At 52.0% G+C, this 13,096-nt stretch overlaps 1 protein-coding gene across 1 annotated transcript in view; it reads left to right on the top strand.

Moving 5' to 3' along the window:
• SNX29 (sorting nexin 29) overlaps nt 1-13,096 on the top strand; it is a 1,289,390-nt gene that overhangs the window by 608,920 nt on the left and 667,374 nt on the right. The gene's annotated exons all lie outside the window — the stretch shown is intronic.

The following is a 13,096-nucleotide window of genomic DNA, read 5'->3' as shown; positions in this document are numbered from 1 at the left end:
CTCTCTGTGCCCCATACCCTGCTCTCTCTCTCTCTCTGCCCCATACCCTGCTATCTGCCCATACCCTGCTCTCTCTGCCCCATACCCTGCTTTCTCTCTGCACCATACCCTTCTCTTTCTCTCTCTGCACCATACCCTGCTCTTTCTCTGCCCCATACCCTGCTCTTTCTCTGCCCCATACCCTGCTCTCTCTCTGCACTATACCCTGCTCTCTCTCTGCACCATACCCTGCTTTCTCTCTGCACCATACCCTGCTCTCTCTCTCTCTCTCCACCATATCCTGCTTTCTCTCTCTGCGCCATACCCTGCTCGCTCTCTCTGCCCCATACCCTGCTCGCTCTCTCTGCCCCATACCCTGCTCGCTCTCTCTGCCCCATACCCTGCTCGCTCTCTCTGCCCCATACCCTGCTCGCTCTCTCTGCCCCATACCCTGCTCGCTCTCTCTGCCCCATACCCTGCTCGCTCTCTCTGCCCCATACCCTACACTCTCTATCTGCCCCAACCCGGCTATCTGCCCATTCCCTGCTCTGTCTCTGCCCCTTACCCTGCTCTCTCTCTGCACCATAACCTGCTCTCTCTCTCTCTCTCTCTCTCTGCACCATACTGTGCTATCTCCCCATACACTATTCTTTTTTTTTTTTTTTATTCCACAAAGATTTTATTGAGAATAAAAAGAGAACAGTGTTACAGACAACATAGCATCAACCTTATATATGACAAGCGATCTCCAGGGGAGCCACAACATATTGCTATGCTTGAGATGTAGGAACCAGCAAAACATATATGGTTAGAGTCATACAGCATTGTCAATAACCCCCTAAAAACTTTCAACTATCGCATATCTCCCAAGGTGGAAGTAGCTTAAGGTATCAAGGACGAGAGATATCGGGATATTCCTAATCAAAGGCCTCTGGCTCCTTTTACATTGTATAACTCAAAAACCGTTGTGGCCTGTTACCTATATATACCGGTCCTATACCTATCGCTATGTTTCTCCCGTTATAGGCAGCATAGGTGGACAGGGTCTGTTCAACTCCACCCCGTCCTCCCAGCATTAACAAAGAAAGGAGAGGGAGTAGAGAAGAAAAAGGAGAAGAAAGAACGACACGAGGGTAGGGAGGGAGCGAGAGAAAGAAGGAAAGAGGGGAAGAGAGAAAAAAAAAGAAAAGAAAAAAAAAAGGGTGGGATATTGCATGAAGGGGAGCGCCGTAACTCAAAGTCACATAGCTGAGGAGATCAGTGAGGAGGGGGGTGGGGAGGCCCACTGCCCTCGCCGTCCACATCATATTGGGATAAGACTAGACCAGTGACGTCCCAAACCAGTTACCAACCGGGCTTAAGATCACCGGCTGTCAATCAGTCCACGCTTCGCACAAGAGCTTGGTAATCTGCTGTGTCTCGGAAATCAAACCACTCGCTCCAGATGGAAGTGAAAGCGGGAATTCTGTCTTGTGCCGTGTGTATCAGCTCCTCTATTGCTGCTAAATGGTTAATGCGTGCCACCCATTCTTTAATAGACGGTGGCACCGTAGCTCTCCAGTGAACAGGAACACATAGTCTAGCTGCATTAATCATGTGTATCGCTACCGAGTTGCGGTAAGTTTTCTTGGAGATTCTGGATAGGTGAAGTAGGTACTGGGCTGGCGAAAACTCCAGGGGAAGCGAAGAGACTGCTGCCGTAATATCATGTACCTTTTGCCAATATGGTTGAATCAGCGGACAGTCCCACCATATATGGAGGAAGGAGCCCAAGGCTTGTCTGCATCTCCAACATCTGTCCGGTACCGTAGGGGAGAACTTATGGACAATGTCCGGTGTCCTATACCATCGTGTCCTAATTTTGTATCCATTCTCCTGAATGTTCACACTTAGCGAGCCTTTAAAGATAAGCCAGTTGATCTTGTCCCAGGCCTTCGGCTCAATCGATCTGCCCAACTGGGTTTCCCAGAAAGCTTTTTCCGTTTGGAGGGACGCAAAGGGTGCGTCGAACATGGAAGCGTATAGCATCGAAATCACATGTCTCTGAGGTGACGTACTGGCGCAAAGTGATTCAAATACTGTAGGGGATTTCGTAAAACTTTCCCTTCTTCTTGGGTCATCAAGAAAGTGTCTCACCTGGAAGTATGCGAACATGGGGAATTTCTTGGTTAGGGATATCTTCTCAAGTTCTTTTATAGTCAGGAATCTATCTCCAGCAAAGAAGTGTTTGGCCAGCACATCTGCGTGTGGCCATTCGGCTGTTAGGTAGAGCCCATCTCGTCCCGGTATAAAGTCCGCGTTTCCTCTGAGAGGAGTTAGCCTACATTCTGTTTTCGAAATTGCATGTGCATCACAAGCCTTCGTGTAAGCCAACAAAGTTGCCCCTATTAGCGGGTGAGATTGGACCTTAGACGACCAATGTCTCTTAGATATCCAGGGAATTTTCCCAAGATCGGCCTCCGCGATCTGATTTTCCAATTGTACCCATCCTTTGCAGCGTGTATGAACTCGCCAGTCCACCACTCGCGTTAGATGCGTCGCCCAGTAGTACCTCTGCAGGTCCTGGAGACCAATACCCCCCTCTGCTTTCGGGAGAACTAGTTTCGCCCAGCTTAATCTAGGTGCTTTGGAACCCCACAAAAACTTCCTACACATCCTTTTGTATGTTGCAAAAAAGGCAGGTGGAAGAGCAATCGGAATCGTCTGTAGTTTATACAGCATTCTGGGAAGCACCGTCATTTTCAAGATGGCGGCTCGCCCGAACCATGAAATCATGGGGGAGTCCCACTTCAGAATATCTTGTTGTATGGCCTTCAGCTCCAGTGAAAAGTTTTTATCATATAAGTCTGAGAGTGTGCCTGGGAGCCGAATGCCTAGGTAAGTAATGTCATCTGTTTTCCATCGAAAGGGAAAGTTCTCCTGGCAGCGAGAAACCAGCGATGAAGGTAACGTAACATTCAAGGCAAAGGACTTCGAATAGTTGATCTTCAAATGTGAGATATGACGGAATTGATCAAAGACTTGTAGCAGGTTTGGTAAGGATATCAAGGGGGAGGAGAGAAATAGCAAGATATCGTCGGCAAAGGCCGCAAGTTTAAATTCTTTCTGATGAATTTTAACCCCTACAATGTCAGGGTGAGCCCGAATGCAACGAAGGAGTGGCTCTAGTGTAAGGATATAGAGCAAGGGGGAGAGGGGGCACCCTTGTCTGGTGCCATTGTGGATGGGGAAGGCCTCTGACAGGTGACCATTGACCCGGACCCTGGCTCGGGGATTCGTATACAGAGCTCCAACAAAGGCCCTCAGTCTGGTCCCTAAGCCCAGAGCCTCCAAAACTGAGTTCATGTAGTCCCAGGCCACCCGGTCAAAGGCCTTCTCCGCATCCAAGGATAGAAAAAAACCCTCGCTTTTTGTGGAGGTGAGCCAATGATGCAGGTTGAGGGCCTTGATGGTGTTGTCCCTGGCCTCTCTGCCAGGGACAAACCCCACCTGGTCAAGGCCCACCCACGCCGGAACATAGAAAGCCAGCCTCGTCGCTAGAATTTTTAAAAAGATCTTCACATCTACATTTAAGAGCGAGATCGGCCTGTAACTCGCCACCTCCGAGGGATCCTTGCCCTCCTTGGGTATTACCGAAATATAGGCTTCCAATAGGGTGTTAGAAGTATGAGAGGAACTTGCTAGCGAGTTAAAAGCTCTAAGGAAACCGGGCGCTAAGAGATCCGAGAAGCATTTGTAATACTGTGTCGTTAGGCCATCCGGCCCCGGGCTCTTACCCGTTTTGGCAGCTTTTAAGGCTTCTACCCACTCTTCCAACGTCAATGGCGATTCCAGGGTTTGCTGGTCTTCTATGGACACTGCCTTTGGGCAATATTTGTGCAGAAAGTCTTTTATCAAGAATTACCTAGTGACTGACGAGCCTACTCCTTCTTCCTTCGCTTTAATATTATATAATTTGCTATAGTAATCTTGAAATTGACGAGCAATATCCTCTGTCTTCGTATGTATCCCACCTTGTTTATCTATTACGTGATGGATAGTGGAGGCAAGGACACGTTTTTGCGTGAACCTTGCCAGAAGTCTTCCTGGCTTGTTCCCTTGCTCATAGAACAACTTCTGCGATAACATCATGCGCTTACGTGCCTTTTTATACAGTTCCTCGCGTAAGAGTGCTCTTGCCTCAGCTAGTTCAGTCGCTACCTTAACTGCCATTGAACCTTTGTGTTGCGTTTCCAATTTAGAAATGTTGTCTGTAAGCTCCTGGATAAGAGCCGTGTGTTCCCTTTTTCTCCGTGCTGCGATGGACAACAGATGACCTCTCACCACACATTTATGGGCCTCCCATTGAGTCATGGGAGACACATCAGGCGTGTTGTTAAGCCTGAAGTATTCTCCAATCGCCTGCTTAAGGGTAGCTACATCTGCAGCGTCCGTTAGCAAGGAGGCATCTAGTCTCCATATCTTTGTGTGTGATTCCCTCCTTGGAAACCTCAAAGTCAGTGTAACTGGATGGTGGTCAGATAAGACCATGTTTTCAATTGTTGCATCATGCAGGTACGAGAGGTCATTTTGGGAAAGAAAGATATAGTCCAACCTTGAGTAGCGTTGGTGTGGTGATGAAAAGAACGTGTAATCCCTTCCTCTGGGATATAAAGTGCGCCAGGTATCATGCAGAGCCAAAGAGGCCAAGCTTAATTTCGCTTGCCTAACAGCTGAAAAAGGAAGGGACGAAGTCCCCGTAGAGGTGTTGAGAAGTGGGTCTAGGGCCATGTTGAAATCCCCCCCTAGAATTAAGAGACCCGATCTAAATGAGGTAAGTTTCAGAAGCGTCTCCTTCAAAAAAGGGACCTGCTTGGAGTTAGGGCAATATATATTCGCAAGTGTCATTGGTCTGTCCTTCCAGAGCCCCTTGAGGAAGATGAATCTACCATCTGGGTCAACCATCTTGTCAGTGAGGCAGAATGAAAGTGTCTTTGCAAGCAGGATCGCCACCCCTTTCGTCTTAGAGCCAGCACATGTTGCATGGAAAACCTCAGTGTATCTTTTGTTGGTTAGACGTTGGATGGAATCCGATTTAAAATGCGTCTCTTGGAATAAGACGATTTGAGCTCTTTGTCTATGTGCTTCTGCAAGGAAACTTGAACGTTTCTCGGGGAGATTAAGGCCCTTGGCATTAACCGAGAAAACCTTAAGCGATAGAGGAGCCGAAGATTGCATTATGGAAGCCATGTGTGCTTAAAAGTGAATTGACACCTATCGTTTTTTATCGTAGACGGACGGAGAAGGCAGTAGACCAGGGAGGGGTGAGGAGAAAAAAAAAGGGGGGGGGGGAAGAGAAGAAAAAAAGGGGGAATAAAAAAAAAAAAAAGGGGGGAAGGGAGGAAAGAAGGAGTATAAAGGGAAGAAAAGAGAAGAGTGCGGGCAGGACTCACATAAAGTGGGAGATACAGACACTACCTGTATCTCGTGCCAAAGATATCAAGGACTTCAATCGGAGTGCCTACCCAAAACTTGAAGGAGACCCCTGTTACTGGGTTCCTATGGACAGTACCGGAGGTGGCCTAAGTCCCGCTTAGTCACCTAGAGAATAAGAGGCAATCCAAAAACAGGAAAACCCAATATTATACCGGGAAGAACAAGGGGGGTACCAGCCTCTCTTGAGGTGGGGATGTGTGTCTGTACCCGAGGTTTCCGAACTACCCCGCCGTCCAGCTCCCCAGATAACCTTGTTTTAGAAAAGAAACCCTCTGGCAGATACTAAGGTGAAGAGGTCAGGTTGCGATGACGCCCATGCCTAAAGGCAGTGGGCTTCCGGCGACCCTCTCCCCCCATCGGCATGTTAGCTTTCCAAAACCCATCCTTAAACAGTGCCGTAACGTACAGCTTTTATTTTTTTATTTTTTCCTTCCTCCGCATCCCCAGAGCCAAGAAGAACCACTCGGCATGAGGTACGGGATCGATCAGACCCATGCTTTCATTTTTAGTATGTCCCATTCCTGGGGGGCCCGTAAGCCACCTCTAAGCCTGGCCCCTCCATGACCCCGAAGGAAGGGTGAACCACGGATCCCTAAGATTCAGAAGCTGTTCAACAATAAAAGTAACAATAAACAACGACACTCTCAACATCAACTTAATTGAAGGAAAAAAGGCATTTCACAATAAATCACATAATCGTCCCCGCAAGGACTGTCATACAGCTGAGGTCCCACATTGATATGCCAATAGTCAGGCGACTTCCGCGGAATGCATCAATCTCGCCCTTACCGCAGAAAAACAGCGTCTAACCATCGGCATGTGGTGCATATGTATGACATTACCTTAGGGATGCCCTCCGAGTCCTCCCAGCGCCGTGGAAGGCGGCGCCCAAGAGGCCACGGCGGGCATCCCTTTCCCACATCAAAAGAGCAAACACTGAAAAAAAAAAAAAAAGGTATAGCACCAGAGTGCCAATCCCCACATCAGTATGTCAATATAGCAGTATCCCCCAGCCCCATTCCCCACAACCCCCGTAGCGTTATTGGCCATGGTCATCACCTAGAATAGACAAATAGGGAGGAGCGGTTGGGAAGGGGAAGGCAGGAGGGGTAGGCCTAGACAGGGAAAAAAGAGGAGAGGGGGAAGGGAAGGGGAGGGAGGAAGGAAAGAGAGAGGGGATCGGGGGAGGGGAGGGGGAGAGGAAGGGAGCATCAGGGTGCCCCCAAGTTACACATCAAACATACATCAGATACGGCCATATGGCTACAGTTCTGACTTCCAGTTTCTTGCGTGTGCCTGTGGAGAAAGAAGGTGAAGGTAGCCCAGACATGTATAGAGTACCTCAGCAGGTTGAAGTCACATTACCAGGAGGATGGCATGTCAGGTAGCTTTCTCCTGTGAAGCCAGTGTCCATCGCACAAAAATAGTAAACATCATGTCAGAGTGGGATTAAGGGCATGGGAGGCAAAAGCCCACCTCCATGTTTTGAAGCTTCACTCTAAGGAGAAATGATAAAATAAAAAAAAAATAAAAAAAATAAAAAGAAAGAGAAGAAGGCAGCTCCAGTTCCATAACCGCATACATGTCGGGTTCACTATGCAGTGCCCCAAAGCTTGGGACGAGTCCTTCGCGATCTCCACAGGAAGATCGTTAGACCTCACAGGTGAGTGTATGTGACCTTACTGCAGGGTCCACAGCTTCAAAGACATATGGGGGCCAGAAATAGAGGAAGTCTGAGGTGGCCATTTGTTCAGTCAGCTACTAGTCATGTGGAAATGTGGGTGAGGGGTGGACAAGCCAAGACAAAAAAAGAAAAAGCAGGGATCAGCTTACCACAGCCTGTGTAATGTGTTCAGTGCTCCGTCCGCCGCCGCACCGAGGACGGCGACACACGGGGGCTCTCTTCTGTTTCCATGTCCCCTCGAACTCTAGGCGGGGAGGCATCAGATGGTCTGCGTCGTCTTTGCCGGTTTCTCTGTGATCTCGGGGTGTCATCTAACCGTGTAGGGATCCAGGGCTCGGGCTGCAGAAACGTGGCATACCAATCTGGGACGTTGACAAACGGAATACCAAGTGTGTCACAGAACTGTCGCAGATCAGCAGGTGTTCTCAGTGAGGCCGTGCGATTCCCTGCTGTTGCTTGAAGGCAAAATGGAAACTTCCATTTGTAAAGTATGCGTCTGTCACGCAAAGCTTGTAGTAGGGGTCGCAGGTCTCTCCTATGCTGCAGTGTGATGGCGGACAAGTCCTGGAACAGTTGGATGCAGGCTCCCTCAAATTCCAAGTTGGCTTGGGTGCGTGCCAAGCGCAATATGTCCTCTTTTTGGACAAAATTGACTAAGCAGCAGACTACGTCTCTGGGTGGATCTGTGTCCCTGCCTCTGGGTCGGAGCGCCCTGTGACACCTCTCCATCTCCACCGGAGCTTCCGGCGGTCTGCCTAGTAATGTGTTGAATATAGCCCAGACAGCTTGCTGTACACGTTGGGGCCCCTCCACGGATTCCGGGATCCCCCTAACACGCAGGTTCCGCCTGCGGCCCCTGTTATCTAAGTCCTCTAAATGCCTGTGCATTTCCATGAGGTGTTGGGCATGTGAGCTGGAGGCTTTCTGCACCTGCTGGATGGCTGCCCCATGTGTCATGGCGGCCGCCTCCACGTGTTCCACGCGGGAAGCGATCGATCTGATCTCTCCTTTCAGATCAGCGATCGCTGTAAACAAGGCAGTCTTAATGTCTAGGGCCACCTGCTGCAGATCCGCCATGCATAGAGGGCGTGGGGCGTGTGGGGGAGCCGTACCTTGCAGAAGTCCTGAGGCGGCAGTGATGGAGGCCGAGGGCGGTTCCAAACTCAAGTCCGCGGCTTGAGATGCGGCCTGCATGTCCGTCGGCTGGGTGCGGAACATCGCTGGGATGGTCTTGCTAAGCTGCGTGGAAGAGTCCAGCTGTGCTCGGGTGGTTGTCTGGTTCCTGCCTGCCATCCTGGCAGACACGAATCGAGGGAATCTGCTGATTAGAAGGCAATTCTGAGGGTCTGGACAGCGGAGCTCTCCTACTAAGCTGCCATCTCGCTCCGGTGCCAGGCCACGCCCCCCACACTATTCTTTATCTCTGCCCCATACCCTGCTCTATCTGCACCATACCCTGCTCTCTCTCTCTCTCTGCACAATACCCTGTTCTCTCGCTGCACCATACCCCACTCTCTCTCTGCCCCATACCCTGCTCTTTCTCTGCCCCATACCCTGCTCTCTCTCTGTGCCCCAATTGCTATCTGCCCATACCCTGCTCTCTCTCTGCCCCATACCTGCTCTCTCTTTCTGCCCCAACCCCGCTATGTGCCCATACCCTGCTCTCTCTCTCTGCCCCATACCCTGCTCTCTCTCTCTGCCCCATACCCTGCTCTCTCTGCCCCATTCCCTGCTCTTTCTCTCTGCCCCATACCCTGATCTCTCTCTGTACCTTACCCTGCTCTCTCTCTCTCTCTGGACCATACCCTGCTTTCTCTCTGCCTCATACCTTGCTCTTTCTGACCCATACCCTGCTCTCTCTGCCTCATTCCCTGCTATCTCTCTCTGCCCCATACCCTGCTCTCTCTCTGCCCCATACCCTGCTCTCTCTCTGCCCCATACCCTGCTCTCTCTCTGCCCCATACCCTGCTCTCTCTGCCCCATACCCCGCTCTCTCTCTCTGCACCATACCCTGCTCTCTCTCTCTCTCTCTGCACCATACCCTGTTTTCTCTCCGCACCATACCCTGCTCTCTCTCTCTGCCCTATAACCTGCCCTTTCTCTGCCCCATACCCTTCTCTCTCTCTCTGCCCCAACCCTGCTATCTGCCCATACCCTGCTCTCTCTCTTCCCCATACCCTGCTCTCTCTCTGCCCCATACCCTGCTCTCTCTCCCCAAACCCTGCTATGTGCCCATACCTTGCTCTCTCTCTGCACCATACCCTGCTCTCTCTCTCTCTCTGGACCATACCCTGTTCTCTCTCTCTGCCCCATACCTTGCTCTCTCTCACCCATACTCTGCTCTCTCTCTCTCTGCCCCATACCCTGCTCTCTCTCTGCCCTATACCCCGCTCTCTCTCTCTGCCCCATGCCCTGCTCTCTCAACCCCATACCCTGCTCTCTCTCTGTGCACAATACCCTGTTCTCTCTCTGCATCATACCCCACTCTCTCTGCCCCATACCCTGCTCTTTTTCTGCCCCATACCCTGCTCTCTCTCTGTGCCCCAATTGCTATCTGCCCATACCCTGCTCTTTCTCTGCCCCATACCTGCTCTCTCTTTCTGCCCCAACCCCGCTATGTGCCCATACCCTGCTCTCTCTCTGCCCCATACTCTGCTCTCTCTCTGCCCCATTCCCTGCTCTCTCTCTGCCCCATACCCTGCTCTCTCTCTATACCTTACCCTGCTCTCTCTCTCTCTCTCTGGACCATACCCTGCTCTCTCTCTGCACCATACCCTGCTCTCTCTCTCTCTGGACCATACCCTGTTCTCTCTTTCTGCCCCATACCTTGCTTTCTCTGACCCATACTCTGCTCTCTCTCTCTGCCTCATACCCTGCTCTCTCTCTGCCCTGTACCCTGCTCTCTCTCTGCCCTATACCCCGCTCTCTCTCTCTGCCCCATGCCCTGCTCTCTCAACCCCATACCCTGCTCTCTCTCTGTCCCATACCCTGCTCTCTCTCTGCACCACACCCTGCTCGCTCTCTCTACACCATACCCTGCTCTATCTCTCTGCCCCATACCCTGCTCTTTCTCTGCCCCATACCCTGCTCTCTCTCTCTCTGCCCCAACCCTGCTATCTGCCCATACCCTGCTCTCTCTCTCTCTGCCCCATACCCTGCTCTATCTCTGCCCCATACCCTGCTCTCTCTACCCCATACCCTGCTCTCTCTCTGCCCCAACCCTTCTATGTGCCCATACCCTACTCTTTCTCTGCCCCATACCCTGCTCTCTCTCTCTGCCCCATACCCTGCTATCTGCCCATATCCTGCTCTCTCTCTCTGCCCCATAACCTGCTCTCTCTCTGCCCCATACCCTGCTCTCCCTCTCTCTCTGCCCCATACCCTGCTAGCTCTCTCTCTGCCCCATACCCTGATCTATCTCTGCCCCATAACCTGCTCTCTCTCTGCACCATACATTGCTCTCTCTCTCTGCACCATACCCTGCTATCTGCCCATACCCTGCTCTCTCACTGCACCATACCCTGCTCTTCTCTCTGCCCCATATCATGCTCTCTCTCTCTCTCAGCCTCATTCCCTGCTCTCTCTCTCTGCCCCATACCCTGCTATCTGCCCATACCCTGTTCTCTCTCTCTGCCCCATACCCTGCTATCTGCCCATACCCTGCTCTCTCTCTCTCTCTCTCTCTCTCTCTGCCCCATACCCTGGTCTCTCTCTCTGCCCCATACCCTGCTCTCTCTCTCTGCCCCATACCCTGCTATCTACCCATACCCTGTTCTCTCTCTGCCCCATAACCTGCTCTCTCTCTGCACCATACTTTGCTCTCTCTCTCTGCACCATACCCTGCTATCTGCCCATACCCTGCTCTCTCTCTGCACCATACCCTGCTCTCTCTCTGCACCATACCCTGCTCTCTCTCGCACCATACCCTGTTCTCTCTCTCTGGCCCATACCCTGCTCTTTCTCTGCCCCATGCCCTACTCTCTCTCTGCCCCAACTCTGCTATCTGCCCATACCCTGCTCTCTCTCTCTGCCCCATACCCTGCTCTCTCTCTGACCCATACCCTGCTATCTCGCTGACCCATACCCTGCTCTCTCTCTCTGCCCCATATCATGCTTTCTCGCTCTGCCCCATACCCTGCTATCTTCCCATACCCTGCTCTCTCTCTCTGCCCCATACCCTGCTCTTTCTCTGCCCCATACCCTGCTCTCCCTTTCTGCCCCATAACCTGCTATCTGCCCATACCCTGCTCTCTCTCTGCCCCATACCCTTCTCTCTTTCTGCACCATACCCTGCTCTCTCTCGCACCATACCCTGTTCTCTCTCTCTGGCCCATACCCTGCTCTTTCTCTGCCCCATGCCCTACTCTCTCTCTGCCCCAACTCTGCTATCTGCCCATACCCTGCTCTCTCTCTCTGCCCCATACCCTGCTCTCTCTCTGACCTATACCCTGCTATCTCGCTGACCCATACCCTGCTCTCTCTCTCTGCCCCATATCATGCTTTCTCGCTCTGCCCCATACCCTGCTATCTTCCCATACCCTGCTCTCTCTCTCTGCCCCATACCCTGCTCTTTCTCTGCCCCATACCCTGCTCTCCCTTTCTGCCCCATAACCTGCTATCTGCCCATACCCTGCTCTCTCTCTGCCCCATACCCTTCTCTCTCTCTGCCCCATAGTCTGCTCTCTCTCTGCCCAATACCCTGCTCTCTCTGCACCATACCCTGCTATCTGCCCATACCCTGCTCTCTCTCTGCCCCATACCCTGCTCTCTCTCTGCACCATACCCTGCTCTCTCTCTCTCTGCACCATACCCTGCTCTCTCTCTCTCTCTCTCTCTCTCTCTCTGCACCATTCCCTGCTATCTGCCCATACCCTGCTCTCTACCTGCCCCATACCCTGTTCTCTCTCTCTTTGCCCCATACCCTGCTCTCTCTGCACCATACCCTGCTCTCTCTCTCTCTCTCTCTGCACCATACCCTGCTCTCTCTCTCTCTGCACCATACCCTGCTCTCTCTCTCTGCACCATACCCTGCTCTCTCTATGCCCCATACCTTGCTCTCTCTGATCCATACCCTGCTCTCTCTGCTCCATACCCTGCAATCTCTCTGCCCCATACCCTGCAATCTCTCTGCCACATAGCCTGCTCTCTCTCTGCCCCATACCCTGCTCTCTCTCTCTCTCTGCCCCATACCCTGCTCTTTCTCTCTCTCTCTCTCTCTATCTGCCCAACCCTGCTATCTGCCCATACCCTGCTCTCTCTGCCCCATACCCTGCTCTCTCTCTGCCCCAACCCTGCTATGTACCCATACCCTGCTCTCTCTCTCTCTCTCTCTCTGCCCCACACCCTGCTCTCTCTCTGCCCTATACCCTGCTCTCTCTGCCTCATACCCTGCTCTCTCTCTCCCTGCCCCATACCCTGCTCTCTCTCTGCCCCATACCCTGCTCTCTCTCTCTGCCCCATACCCTGCAATTTCCCCATACCTTGCTCTCTCTGACCCATACCCCGCTCTCTCTCTCCCTCCCCTATACCCTGCTCTCTCTCTCTCTGCCCCATACCCTGATCTCTCTCTCTGCCCCAAACCCTGCTATCTGCCCATACCCTGCTCTCTCTCGCTCTCTCTCTCTCTGCCCCATACTCTGCTCTCTCTCTGCCCCATACCCTGCTCTCTTTCTGCCCCATACCCTGTTCTCTCTCTGCCCCATACCCTGCTATCTGCCCATACCCTGCTCTCTCTCTCTGCCCCATACCCTACTCTCTCTCTCTGTATCATACCCTGCTCTCTCTCTTCACCATACCATGTTCTCTCTCTGCACCATACCCTGCTCTCTCTGCCCCATACCCTGCTTTTTCTCTGCCCCATACCCTGCACTCTCTCTGGCCCAACCCTACTATGTGCCCATACCCTTCTCTCTCTCTCTGCCCTATACCCTGCTCTCTCTCTCTGCCCCAACCCTGCTA

The sequence above is a fragment of the Rana temporaria genome, chromosome 6 (assembly GCF_905171775.1).
Source record: "Rana temporaria chromosome 6, aRanTem1.1, whole genome shotgun sequence".
NCBI classification, from domain to species: Eukaryota; Metazoa; Chordata; class Amphibia; order Anura; family Ranidae; genus Rana; species Rana temporaria.
The sequence above is the reverse complement of the archived record's forward strand: the minus strand, read 5'-3'. Positions and strand labels throughout refer to the sequence as shown.